Genomic DNA, 14,317 nt, shown 5'->3' on the forward strand with positions numbered 1-14,317 from the left:
ATGATGTAAAAGGTGCATTTCATTTAGTGTACTCAGAAATACCCCACTTTTTAGCTTTTGCCTGCTAACCTTTTTCATTGCTGAAACTTAAAAAAGCTGCTGAGAAAGACCAAGAGAACACCCAAAATTTCAGATTAAATATACCCCAAAGTAAATGAAAATTTAACCTATAATGTTCCATCCCAGTTCAAAGGCAAAACTTTAATTTAACTTGCTTTAGAGCAATTTTGAGAATTTCTTGTATTTTCAGTCACCATTTAAAATGAGAACATCTTTGGTTGTTTTCTTCAAACAGGGAAGAAGAGAAATAATGCTGTAGTACAGGAAGAAGTATTACTTCTTTCAAATGTACATGCTTGATAGGCCAGTAAGAGAAAACTGTGCACGTGGAAGATGAATGTATCAGAGTAACCAAAGAGAGGACAACAGGAACATTGTATTTGTGAGTCTCTTCCAGCTCATTTACCTAGCACAACTTTTAAGATCAGTAGCACATGGAGTAATTGATACTGGCAAATAAATGGCATTTCTGTGGCCACATCTTCCTGATTCTCTTAAACTATTGCATCCCAGGAGAACAGCACAGAAGAGGGGTTAAAATAACCATTTTAAATATAAAATACTAATTTTTTCTATCTAAAGGAAGAAAAAATTAAAACGGATTTTTTTCAGCTAAAAATAATTTATTCTGTTTTTACTGAAGCAACTTGTAGCAGAGGACTTCATTTGAAATCTCTTGAACTAAGTCTTGAAACACCTTATCTCCAGCACCATGAGCTCAACCTGCCCTATCACTTTGTTCTCACAATATAAATCAAAGAAATGAAGAAGGTGCATGGACCTCTTGGAATCTCAGGTTGTGAGCCCCACTTACACACTGTTCCCATTTGATCAGTATGAGACTGGAAAGTTGTAAGCAGAAAGAAATACTGTGTTATCTGGATTTGTGTGTTTTAAGTTGTTGGTTTTTTTTTTTTTCCTAATCCTAATGAAAATATGTACTCTAATTATTAATGTCTACAAAGAAATGAAGGTCAACTGCAGTAATAATTATTGAGTTCATGCAGTATCTAGTATGTAGTTCCTAAGCAACACATTGCACATAACTATTTTTGCTTGCCAAAATCAAATGAGAAACAGAAAAGTCTCCAAAATAACCAAGCTGCAATTGGTGCAGTACCCTGATACACATTAGTGTCGTAATGCAAACACTGAAGTGTTCACTCACCTTTTTCCAGACTTATCTGAAATCATACAGAAAAATGGAAGAAATTACCAAAATGTTGTAATGACAGAAGGCTGATAGTTTTAAACAAGGTGGAAAGTTATATGGAAAAGTGTAACTTTCCACCAGAGATTCTTTAAATAAAGCAAATTAATCTGAAATTCTTAATACATGCAAGTTTGAAGTGAAGCAGTACTTGGAAAAGTTCATTTTGAATGAAGAAGTTTGACAAAACTCTTTTCTATTTTGCCTCAAATGCTCAGTGTTTTCATACCTAGCCTGATGGAAAGGGGAAGAAGAAAAAGGCAAAAACAGGACTTCTGAAATTTTCTGATGGGTTTTTTCAAGAGTCTCTCCTCTCTCCTTGGAGTGGGTGGGATTCAATTTGGCAAACTTTACTATATCCTGGAGGTGCCTACCTCTGAGCTATTCTAGGTTCCCTGTATGATCCATGGAGAAAAGTAGGCTCTTTTAAGGGGTGACTCATGTAATCTATTTCAAACACCTACTCTCAGAGAAGATGTCCATATAGGAGCCAAGGGTGTCTGGCTCAGATGTGTATGTCTACACTTGGCCAGATGAATCTTACCCAGTATGTCTATGCTGTAGACTGCCAAGAAACAAGATAAATTTAGCTGTATGGAGCTCCGTGCTGTCACAGTGAAGTTTTTAAAAGCTAGCTCAGGTATTTCTGATTCCACTGCTGCCTAGACTCAAAAGACAAAAACTTTCCAAACAAGAGGGGTAAGATAAAAAGCAGTTCTTTAATGAAAGCTTTCGGGTGCACAAATATGGCTTTGCACACATGTGATACAGGATTTCCACAATTATTAAAAGGTTAATTAATTAGTATATCTTGCAGGTACATCCAATAAGAGATCAGTTGCCCCAGTAACCCACCCTTGTGTCTGCCCCTTGGAGTTGGTCCAGGAGGTTCTTTGCCCTATATCTTGTTATGTCTCTCAAATTCTGGTGAAAAACAAGATGTCCTTGTCAGAAATTCTCTTCTTGAGAATAAGACTAAACAGAATTTCAAGAATGTGTTAGAAAGGGTTAGCTCATTATTCTAAAATGTGAGAAAGGGCAGGAAAAGTACTAGAAACTATACAACTATATGTTAAAAATCTACAAGGCCACAAATACATGAAAAAAGCTAAAAGTCTTTAGGCATCACCACAACATAGTCTTTCATAAGACAGCATTCACTCAGCTGTTTCAGGCTCTTGTTTTCTACAGCTGTCACCTCTGACTGGTGGTACAAAGCCATTGTGCTGTCAGGGAACTCTGGAACCACCCCGTGTACAGTGTGGCACTAAGGAAACCAGGGATACCTGAATATATCTGGTGAAAGATATCCTGTAGGAGTTAAGGTATGATTGTGACTTCTATCCTGGTGAAGCTGCTGCTGGGGTCTGAGTCCAGTTGTGGTGCTGATGTTTCAAATGCCTCTGAAATCTTCCAGCACAGTCAGAGGTCTGGGCATGCTGCCTGTGAGGAGAAGTGAAAAAGCACAATCTTTTTATTTTGACAAAGAGAAGGTTGGTACGCTATTTTATCGTGGTTTAAGAGTTGCTACACAGTGACATTTTTTGATACAGGATGACAATTTAATCCAGTGAATGAAAGCATGATGCTACTCAATCTCTAAAACCAGATTATTTCAGGCGACAAAAAAGAGGACTTTTCACAGCAAGGCTAAATAACTGTTAGAATAACTTTATCTAGGAGTTTTATAGATTATTCTTTTCATTGAAAATCCTTTTAATCTAGATATGATACAGCACAATGAACTCTTACTGCTTTAATGAAGGAATTAAACAGTGAAATGTTGTGGCCTGTGAAGTGAGACTCTGAAGGCCCTTCTGGACTAAAAAGCTGTTTAATGGACCCAGTGCAGCATTGGATCTCAACCTCTCACACTCCTGGAAAATCTGCATTTCAAAAAGGCTATGCAGCCTTTCCCATTTCCAATACAATTACTGTCAATCACTTGGTCCTATCTTCCTCACATTATGTTCCTTTAATAAGGTTCTTGATCTGAAAATGTGCTCAGAGAACTCACCTTCTGTGAGCTGGACTCGTTATAGAAAGGTAGATAAGGGAGCTGGCGAAGCAGAAACTGCTGGAGCTGAAGGCTGTGACTCCAAGGTATGGCACAGGGCTTAATTTTGAAGTATTTTGCTTTTGCTACCAATTCTCTGCTGGATATTTTTTTTGCACCATTATGTACCAGAATACCTTTGATAAGCCAAATATAAATCTATTTAAATTTGACAGAAGAAAATTAATACTTCTTTTTAACTCCAGTCAACAATTACAGATCCCTCTGTTAGTAATCGAGTTTGTCTTTGCTTCTCTGGAAGGGACTGGAAGGAGTCAGAATTTAGGCTTTACACCACTCTCTGGAGGATGCTCTGTTGATAGCTAAAATTATAGGATATGAGTCTTTGCCAAAACTATGGTGTTAAATGTCCATCTCACCCTGGCCCTCCCCCCACCAAGCTAGTCTCTGTATCCTCAGTGCCAGTGCTACTGTGAATTTGTCTCTCATTCTCTTTCTTGCTCAGACTTTATCGAGGCTAAATAAGATCTTTGCCACACTGAATTTCTCATCTCATCAGTTAAATATGTTTTGCCTTTGAATAATTTTGGCTTAGGCAGAACTACAGTGTTTCTGTTAAAAAGCATAGAATTGCAATTCTGTACTGTCTACTTTGTTTCATAGGTGTTCCTGTATATAAATGGGTATAAAATAAGCATTTTATAGAAGAAAAAACCTGTAGTAGTTAAGATTTAAGTTTTTTCACTGGTCCCAACTATTTCTCTTTGACAGAATGGCAATATCAGTCATGGAACAGTGATCTACACGATTGAAGAGCTTTGAAAGACACCTTGTGTAGAAATCAGACCTTGCACATAAAGGCTTTCAGATGACACTGCATCGTGTCTTGAGGAAGGGCTGCTTCTGCACTGGAGTGAAGGTACCACTCTTCATCTTCCCTTTCCGGCCCCCTTGTTCCGTGTGTTCTCAGTTTTCTTGGTCTAGTCCAGTCCATCACACCTCCTGGCTGCTTGAGGGCAAGCCAGGGTTTCAGTTCAGTTCCTCACTGCTTCTACTCCAGAGCGAGGAGGTGGATAAATTCCTAACTTAGGTACTTTTCTTACATTTCTGTTCCTAGGGGTCCTCTTTTTCCTTGCCAAAATGCCTTTTGATCTACCTCTCCCAGCCAAAACATTTGTGATATGTGATGACCCCTCACAATGCTCTTACTCCTTGCTGTCAGCTTTGAAAAACACTTTGGTGCTGATAAATTAAATCTGCCATGATGTTGCAGGGGTATGAATAATGCTAGAGCTTAGGCTTTGGAGTGGTTTTTTAGTAGAGAAGGGCTTACATTTCTACACATCATGAGTGTAATATTGACAAATCATATAAAATAACAATGTGCAATTGAGAATAACATTAGGAGATGTCATGTGTTCCTTTTTTAATAATGTATAGGAATTTCATAGAGGAGATGAATGAAGTAAGAGAACAGAGTTAAGGTGTCCACTGTAGTAAGAAAGCAGTGAAGCTTCCCAGAGTCTCCAAACTCTTGAGTTAAATATACAATGTACATTTTACACTGTACTAAAAGAAAGTGTAATGGCTGCACATTAGCTTTGGAGAGTGATGCAAATTGCACCATTAATGCCATCCTTGCATTTAGATTTGTAACTGCTTCTTGTTCTATCAAAACATAACCACATTTTTACTCCTTCTTGCTTTATCAAACCAGATTGAATTTAGGAGAGGAAGTTAGCTTGTCTGTTTAGCTTGCATATTATTAGCGAACACTGCTAGTAACATGGGAGTCATCTGCACTAAGTTCGATGTCTGAGCCTAAGTCTATCACCCTCCATTTGTAGGCAATGAAGTGAACAGACAACTCCAGAAGACGATGCCTCTTATGATAAGTCAGCTCAGATAAGGAAGATTAATTGCTCTTTTCAGGTGCTTTTTTTCAATTTTCAGCTAGGAATAAAAGAATAGCCTAGGCGTAAATCTTTCTTTGTTTCTTTATTTGTCTTTGTTAGGCACCTCAAGTAAAGAAGATAACCCCATATTTTGTCATGGATCAATGGAACAGCTTTTGGGTCATGTTAATTTTTATCAGATAAGGTTAATTTGTATCATTGCAACTATTTGCGGTAATATGCTTGTTTTGCAAAAAAAGTTCAGGGAAGGGAAAGAAAAGGAGAATAACCTTGAAGTGACCTAATGCAGTGTTTCCTGATTTGTTTGGATATCCCTCAGAGGAGCAGTAGCATCTCTTTACCTACAGAAGAGGGTCCGGTGGGTCAACAAGCACTACAGTGTGAGATTGAGCGAATCAGTGAAGAAGTCGAAGGGTGGGGATGGTATAGAGCAGTATATAGCTATTTAAAGAACAGGGATAGAGATGACAGAGCCCAAGTCTTCTTGGTGGAGTCAAAACATATGGTAAGGGACAAATGGCTGCACTGAAGCTTGCAGGGCTCAGATTAAATGCGAGGAGAAGCCTTATCTATGGGTGGGTGATGCCCTCATTGCCTGTCAGAATATTCAAGACTGAGCAAGACCAAGCCATGGCAGAACCGAGCGGGTGCTGGCTTTGGGCAGGAGGTTGCTCTGGGTGACCACTGGGGGTGTCTTCCATCCAGTGGTCTTGTGACTTTCTTCTCTTTACTCTAAGGAAAGCAATCTCTTCCTATGGAGTTCTATCCTTAAAATCTGGAGCCTGTTCCCAGTGTCCTGTTCCCAGCCCTGCTGTGCTTCTCACCCCATGAACTCCTGAAGCATCAGTGCAATATGTGGATATGCTCCTGCTGTTCTCAGCTCATGGACCATTTGCAAAGTGCTCCTAATAGCACTGTGTGATTCCACTTAGGACACTGCCCTGTGACACCTGTGTTTGAATCCCTGATGTGGTCAATACCAATGAAACACCTGGAATTAGATTTTCCATATGTAATGTGGGTGTGCTTTAAAGACTAGTCTGTTGTCTTTTCTCCAGAAAAAACAGAAACAAAAAGATCTTCTTAGGGTCTGTCTTCCCTAACTGGGGAGCTGGTTTATAGGATGGGGACAACTCAATGTTTTCTTATCTCTAAATGCAAACTGTGATTGCAGAACCTTAATTTCCTGTAGGAATTCTGAAACTGGGCAGTATCCCCACTGCAAAAAAAAAAAGTGTTGAAAGTCTGATCACAAGTTTGAAACAGTAACCACTTATAAATATGGAGAATCTTGGGGAAAAATTAGGGAAAACAGAGATACATGGAATTGGAAAGTGCTATTACAGCATTGCTTTTCAGCATGAAAGGGCATCTTAAAATCTTCCATAGCTTACATTGTCATCTTGATATTTTCTTCTGTGTCATTATTTCCCACCTATTTTAGATGATATAAACAAATGCATTTCTTTTGAATGTTATCACTTTAATCCCTCTTCACCTCGAGTTCACTAAAGGAAAAGATATTTCTTTTCCTATTCAAGAAAATGCAAAATGAATACAGTGTTTTGATAGTAGAATCTATTTAGTTAGTTAGTTAGTTATATTGGTGGTATGGTCTCTCTTGATTTTCACGCTAAGCATAGTACAGTGTATATTTTTAAATACCAGTTTATTACACCTTGACAAATTGAAGAACTTTACTGAAAGAACTCTTGAATCTTTTTCTTCAACAGTCCATCAACCTTGTAGACTGTTCTGGTTCTTTGCCTTCAGAGATGTTATTTTATGTTTGGTCGATTTGAAACTGCATTTTTATTTTATTGATCTAGCCAGTGACTGCACAACTGACAGACCCCTATCATTGTGCTGTGATACTGAACATTACGCTTTGTTTCCAGCAAATAAAGCCAGTAAAAATTTATGTACCTTTAGGGCAAATAGGAATCTTGCATTGTTTGTGTGCGCTTAAAACATAAGAATAGTGAAAGTTTTCCCATTCTGTTCCTTTTTCTGAGCTTTGTTAATGCAATCTGTCACACATAGTTTCTTACTCCACTTTGTAGTGATGCCCCTTGTATGGGAGGATTCAGAAAGAGGCAAAAGGAAACAAAGGTGGGATGTTTTTACCTTTTGAAATGCCTGGAAAGATGGTAAATGGAAGCAGAGCCCTCCCTGAATGACACCAGGCTGATAGGCTGGAGGACAGGGCTACTATTGAGAAGCATCCTGGCAGTCTGGCCAAAATGACCAACAGCTGAGGCAGGATAACCCCAAATACCAGTACAGGCTGGGGCAGATTTTCGGAAGAGGAGTGTGGGTCCAGTTGGACAGCAGAGCAGTGTCCCTGGTGGCCATGGGGGCCACCACAAACTGGCAGCTGTTAAAAAAGGCTCATGAGGCTTCATCTGGAGTCCTGTGCCTATGGGTGCTCAAAATGAACTGGAGATGTGTTCCAGATGGCTGTGTAAACTCCAATCTTTAACCTGTTGTGTGTGCAGAATGGCACCTGCTGGGCCATGCCCCTAAACCACAGGAATCCTCTGTGGTCATTGTAGGAGAGTGACAGAGCAGGCAACACAGCAAGCTAGGAAAGTTGAGTAGAGAGGGTAAGTTCTAGATGTTGTGGTGTCTAAAGCAGATTTTTATGAACAGCCTGACTCCTACAGCTCGCAGATGCAAGGGGTGATGCAATCAGGAGACTTCTTTTAAACGGGAAGGGAATATTGCTAACAGGCTGTTGAGATCTGGGATTCAGATCAGGCTGATTTCCCCCAGAGGTCTTGATTTTTCTCCATAAACTACAGATGGTGTGTAGGACAACAGTTTCTAAATGGGGTGTCACATCTATGTTTAAAAAGCTAGGCAAGATGAATCTGGGTCAGTTCTGGGCTGAGTTTTGTCAGTAATATTGCAATCAAGATTAAAGCTCCAGAGAGTTTACATTCACTTTTCACTCTGTTCTCCATTGCACCCTTTTGGCACAGTCTGACTCACCACTAAACTTTTAAATGTCAGTCCTTAACTTGTTAAATCACATCTCTAACTCTTAAGTGAGGTAAGTAATTTATTTTAAATAATTAAGCTTCAAATTTAGTCTTTTCCTCCTCCAAAAACTGGAATGCTGCAGACTGAGAAAGACTAGGTTTGTATCAGTTGATTGTGGCAAGTGCACAGTCTATCTGTGCTGAAGAAGACATCAGTAGCAGTAGTAAAGGTTATTTATCAAACATGCAAGATGAGACCCTATTTGCATATGAAAATTAGCTAAAGATGTGGGGACAGCTACCTCAGCTATCTGCTACACCAGAGGTTTGAGATCGCTGCTTCAGGGACTGTATCCTCACCTGTCTGGCACACTCTGATGGAGCTGAAGTGATGTCCTGTCTTGCTTGGCACTTGCTGCTGCTTTTTACTTTGTTCTGGGGTCATCTGTCCTGTCTGCCCAGTTAGCTAGTGCCAACACCACAGGAGTGGTGGAAGGTTATCTTCCTGAAGGGCTCAAGCTCACCGGCACAGAGCTGCTGCTCTGCCAGCAGATCAGGGGAGATTTGGTGCCTCTTCTAAGTGTGTTTGGTCTGTGGCTGAGCTGCCAGCTGCCAGCTGTTCTGGACACTGTTTGGCCCAACAGATCTTACATCTCCTCATGGCTTTTGAGGAGCCATGCTTTCGGTGCACTAGGAGCTATATAATCACTACTGTGAGCCGGAGTTTGGCTGCAGGCAGAGCTAAACAAAGTCAGACCAGCACCCCGGGTGTGTCCTGACTGGGCTGTCCTGTTCCTTACAGCCTCCATAACCGAGCTGTCCTTTCCTCCCCCAGTTCTCTTTTAGTGTCAGCAGGGTCCAGATCTAAAAGAAATAGAGCAGCACCCCAGGGTGCTTGTTTTTGCTGTACCCAGACTTGGGCAGGCATTGCCTGGACTGCAAATTCTCATGATCATCACTGACATCTTTCAGAATTATCTGGTTTTGTGTTTTTCTACCCCCTGCAGTTCCGGTATGTTGTCAGTGTCTACAAATTCTATCTATCATTAGAAAATGCTTAACTACTACCAAACTGTGATGAAACTCTAGAAACTATGGCCCAGCTACACTTATTATCTGCCAGACTCAATAGTGACAGTTCATAAAATGTTTCTCTCAATATTTAAAAATAAAATGCAGATGATTCTGCATTAAGCATCTGATACAAGAAACAAGTGCTGAAACGTGTTTTTATTCTCAAAGCAACAAGTCTGTCCAGATCCTCTGCCTTAGGTATAAAGGATTGTACTAGGCATATGAACCGAGGGCAGGCTAGGCTTTTCTAGCTCTGTTGTGCATGTTAGAGCCAGTCCCACGGGAAAACATGGCACAGTGTCTCTCCATGGGGAGGAGTGTGACATAACCAGTAGCAGCAGAGTTGACAGGGATGGTGGTAAAACACACATGTGCCAGAAAGACTTGGAGGAGAGCACCCCCTGTGGAACAGGGATCTTCAAGGAGTCCAGCCTAGTGAAGGCCAAGACTTGCATGTGTTGTCCTTGGGGAGTACTGGCAAGAATGGATTCTGAACGATAAGTGTGGATAGCTGTCCTGGTGTGGAGTGGCTTTTCTCCCTCTTTTCTTGCAATATGTTTTTACTGGAAGGCTGTACCCCTGATGAAAAGGGGCAGGGGATGCTGAGGGCTGCCTAGGTTGGAAAGACCCTCTGGTCCCACTTGCACACTGGGATTAGTGTTGGCTAGGCAGCATTCTGGCCTTGTACATGGCACATATAGAGAATCTGGGTGAGATCTAAGTGAGGATGCAGTTGGTGGCTGCATAGTTGGCCCCCCAGTGGCCTGTCCTCTCTCAGTGCCTGAACCTGTGCAGTATGGACTTGGATGAGGTGCTCCTGCTTGGGATGCTTTGCAAGGAAGCCTTTGGGTCATGCAGTCCTGGTCAAGGAGGAGCATCGACTGATATGGGGCTTGGTATGATGCTGTAGTGGGTTTCAGTAGCTTTTGCAAGACCCACTTAAGGGAAGAGTGCATTGTGCAGGCCTTCAGCCTAGAGAACAGAAAACACCTGTTAAACTCCATTTTTGGCTACATATTCATAACTTGTTAGAGCAGGTCCCACTCCGTCACAGAAATGACCTTTGTGTGTTATACATCTATTGTTCTTTGCTGCACAAAGTCAGGACTGCCAGCTGCTGTAGTCCCTAATGGAGCTGTAGCTGTAGGAGGTTTTGTTTTAGCCCCAAAAGTAAAGAAAGACCTGACTATTAAGCATAAAAGGATGTGTGTATATTGCTGGCCTTGCTGTGCAGCCTGAGTAGCCATGGAAAAGCACCATAGGATGTGTTCTGCCTGGAAGGGTTGCCACAAATGTTACATTTGCCCAAGAAGGGGAAGGTGGTTGAACTCACTTCTGTTTACTGAGGAGAGCCTTGTGCAAACATCTGCCACATTCTAGCAAAATTTACAACCTCTAAAATATCTAGCTTTCTGGAGCCTCAGAGGCTTACAGTGCTAAAGTCATTGGAACAACTGCTAATGAGTTAATTACAGTGGATTCATTAGTTAAAATTGCTGCCAGAGACTTGAATGTTTCAGGTAACTCTGCTGGCAAGTGGGTAACACTGCTGGGCAGATCTTTGCCTGATTTATGGCTCTTCCATAATCACAATTCACAATGGAATTATTGCCTGATTGTCCCTAGAATTCAGTTCTGGTTTTATCTTTTTTATAAAAACCATCTTTGCTTCTGAAGGGATTTCATATGTGCTGCAAGTGCACTGTAAACCATTATCACAAGCAGCTATTTTGTGATTCTTGTCTGAAGGGCGCCTTCCTGCATGGCAGGTCTTCCTGTGAAATATAGACAGCTATCCATCACCCATGAAATCTGAGGCATTAAGAGGCTTCTAAATAAAAATGTAGGTAGTTCATATCCTCCCAGGGTGATTTTGTGCAAAATAACAAGGATTTTTTCCTCTCCAGAACAAAAATTTGTTGTGTAAATCAATAGTTGAACTCCTTTCTTGTATGAGTATCTGCTATCAAGTATCTGCTTGATACTTAACATGCATATTTAGAAATTATATTTCATGGCTTTTTATAGTTACAGTGATTTTAGTCCAGAAATGTGTTGACTCTGGCTCTTTTTTTATAAATAGCAAACCTATGATCAAACCTCCTAAAACCTCCAAAAGCAATTCAGAAGCCAGGTTTCAACCATTCTTTGGATGTTTTTCTGCAGCAAAAATTGCAGCTGTGGGTGTTGAGGCCTTTGGAGACATTCTCAGGCTTTCCATAGTCCTGCAGTAAAGCCTCTAGCTCTTCTGCCAGGTTTGTTTAAATACTTTCAGTTAACTTTTTGATTAAGCTCAATGAATATCTTCTTTTCACCTTGGCTCAGCAAGAATAGCATCTCAATTTCTCTCCTGTCCGGGTAGGTGTACCTTTGACCTGAGGGTTTAGTCATTATTCAGGGTCTTACAAGCTTTTTCATTCAAAAAAAGAATTGATACAGAGCCTGCTTTTTCTGTACTACAAATGTTATTTCAAACACCTACAAAATCCCATTTCTCTGAATAGAGTAGGAGTCTAGTTTTGGTCATAATTCCACACCCCTTTCCAGGCTGCACTGCATCTCTAAAAGTTTCTCTTATCCATTTTTATGGGCTTTCATTGCCTTTCTCCCACAGGCACGTCTGCAGCCAGCACTACTGAGTTGCTTATAGTGTTCCATCTCTGAGCAAACCTGTCTGTCTCATCTTCCTTATGACAGCTTTGGTTTGCTGTGTCTCACTGTAAGTCTGTTATTCATATGCTGAGCTGTTAAAATTCTTCTTACCTTTGATACTTTGCTGCTGCTTAGAGAAACACCTCAGGTAATGGTGAATCAGAAAGAAGTAAATACTTCTCTACAGAAGATGTTGAATTGTCCCAGTTCCAATGAATCATGTCTTCTTTGTGTGTTTAGGTGCTTCTTCTACAATAGGCCGTTTATTATGATTTCTGTAGCAGGCTTCAGAACGCCATGTGATACTTGTTTGAAGTGCTTGAAGTGTTTCAGTCCAAAAGCTAAAGTAAAAAGGCTTGTGAAGATAAACTACATAGACCTGTGAAATTTTTCTATAAATTGATTGTCTCTTAAACAGGCAAAAAAAAAAAAAGTGTCAGCATTTAACAGCTGTAGTCTCTGTACAATGAGAAGGGCTAGAGAATGGCTTCCACACATGGCTTCCAGCTGAATAGTTGAGTAGTTTGTTTATGTAAAAGTTTACTAGTGTTATCTGAAAATGACAAAAGATTAGGTAGATTAAGTATAGGAATAAAATAAATCCCTCAGCATTATTCCCCAGAATACTTGAAAAAGTTCTCCCCCAACCAGCTTTCTGATGTTGCCTTCACATTCCTAGCTGGTTGGCTGAGTAGTTTCCAATTTCTACAAATGCTTGGGCATTAAGGAGGAGGGTTTTGTGGTGTACTTGGCAGTGCAAAATTAACAGTTGGACTCAATCATCTTACAGATCTTTTCCAATCTAAATGGTTCTATGATTCTATGACAAGTTTTGTATTGTCTTTTGGCCCCTGGGACCTGCTTGGCTGTGCCCATGTACTGCAGCAGGCAGGATGTCACCAGACTGAGGGTGGTGATCCTCCCCCTCCATTCAGCACTCGTGAGACGTATCTAGAGTTCTGGGTTCACTGCTGGGCTCCCCAGCACAAGAGAGACCTGAATGTACTGGAGCAAGCCCAGTGAAAGGCCACAAAGAAGATTAAGGGACTGGAGCATTTGGCATGTAAGGAGGGCCTGAGGGAGCTGGGACTGTACAGCCTGGAGAAGAGAAGATTTAGGGGATCTTTGGCGTAAATACCAGATTGGGTGGGGATGAGGGAAGAGGACAGAGCCAGACTCTAGTGCTCAGTGACAGGAAAAGAGGTAATTGGCACAATTTGAAATACGGGAAGTTCCACTTAAATGTTTTCTCAAAGGCTGATCAAACACTGGCACAGGTTGCCCAGAGAGGCTGTGAAATCTCTTTCCTTGGACTAGATGTTCTCCTGTGCTGCCTTCCTTCCTCAGCAGGTGTAGTAAGCTCTGTTTTGTTTTGTTACTTTTGCAAAAATGACACTACAACCCCAGTGTCTATACCAGAGAGAATACACCTGCATTTGATGTTTGTGACATTTAGTAGTTCAGTCCAGCAGCTGAAATACCCACACTCATGTTGAGCTGACAAGATTGAAAGGTATTTGTTTTGTGAAAAGGTCGTTTTTGGTATCTTTTCACTTATGCCATAAAAGAAAAAGGCAGTCCCTAACTAGGATGTCTTAGTTCCACCTTTGTGGGTTTTTTGCCCCCTTTTCCTGTCTGCATGTTTTTCTGTCAAAAGCCAGTTCATGAACTCAGGAGAAATGTACACCATTGGCTTAGCTGAACTGTTCTAATTAATGATTTTGGAAAAAAGGTGGAGCTGCCTAAACTGTCTGATTACCGATGTATTACAGTGTCCTGACAATTATGAAGCAAAATCCATTTTCACATTTGCTAATAGTTCTTCCACAGCCACTGCTGCTATTTGCCTGACAAACCCCCATAAATTAGCAATTTGGCAACTGCTGTGTCACCTACATGCAGCTGATCAGTAGTGTCTTATACAATGCTTTGGTGGAAGCAGCAAAGAAGTGGCATGTTGTTTATCACAGGAACCACAGTCCCCAATGTTTCGTTACTGTAGCTGTGGCTGCCTCTTCACAGTCAGTGTTCATCATCAGCTCAGTGCCTAAGTTGCACTCACTGCTGGTTCAACTCCACCATTATCACAAATACTATTTTTTGTGATAATATTATGAGGCAGTGTCTGTAGCAGGGGCTATAAAAGTGTTAAGATGGGAACAAGGAAGCTGATTTATTGCCTTGAGCTCAGGATTGTACAACAGGACTACAAAGCAAGCCTGTGCTTATCCAGCTTGGGTTCATGCTAGAGCTGGCTGGCATCTCCCTGTCAGGTTTGTAATGTAAGCTCAGGCACTGGAGCTTGTTCCCACTTTCCAGTCTTTCCTTCTCATAAAAAGAAAGGTGGAAGCATGGCAGCCCAAGGTGTTACAGTGTTCTTCAGGGCACGTTGCAAGCCTTCCAG

At 41.0% G+C, this 14,317-nt stretch overlaps 1 long non-coding RNA gene across 1 annotated transcript in view; it reads left to right on the forward strand.

The window, feature by feature from the left end:
- Positions 1–323: 323 nt before the first annotated feature.
- Positions 324–14,317, forward strand: part of LOC121668436 — a 203,741-nt gene continuing 189,747 nt past the window's right edge. Inside the window, exons 1-2 of the long non-coding RNA XR_006017377.1 lie at positions 324–442; positions 4,059–4,206. This is a non-coding gene — a long non-coding RNA (uncharacterized LOC121668436). The remainder of the gene's footprint in view (positions 443–4,058; positions 4,207–14,317) is intronic.

The sequence above is a fragment of the Corvus kubaryi genome, unplaced genomic scaffold (assembly GCF_017639235.1).
Source record: "Corvus kubaryi isolate FWS band 111438036 unplaced genomic scaffold, C.kubaryi_AGA036_p1.0 133, whole genome shotgun sequence".
Lineage (NCBI taxonomy): Eukaryota > Metazoa > Chordata > Aves > Passeriformes > Corvidae > Corvus > Corvus kubaryi.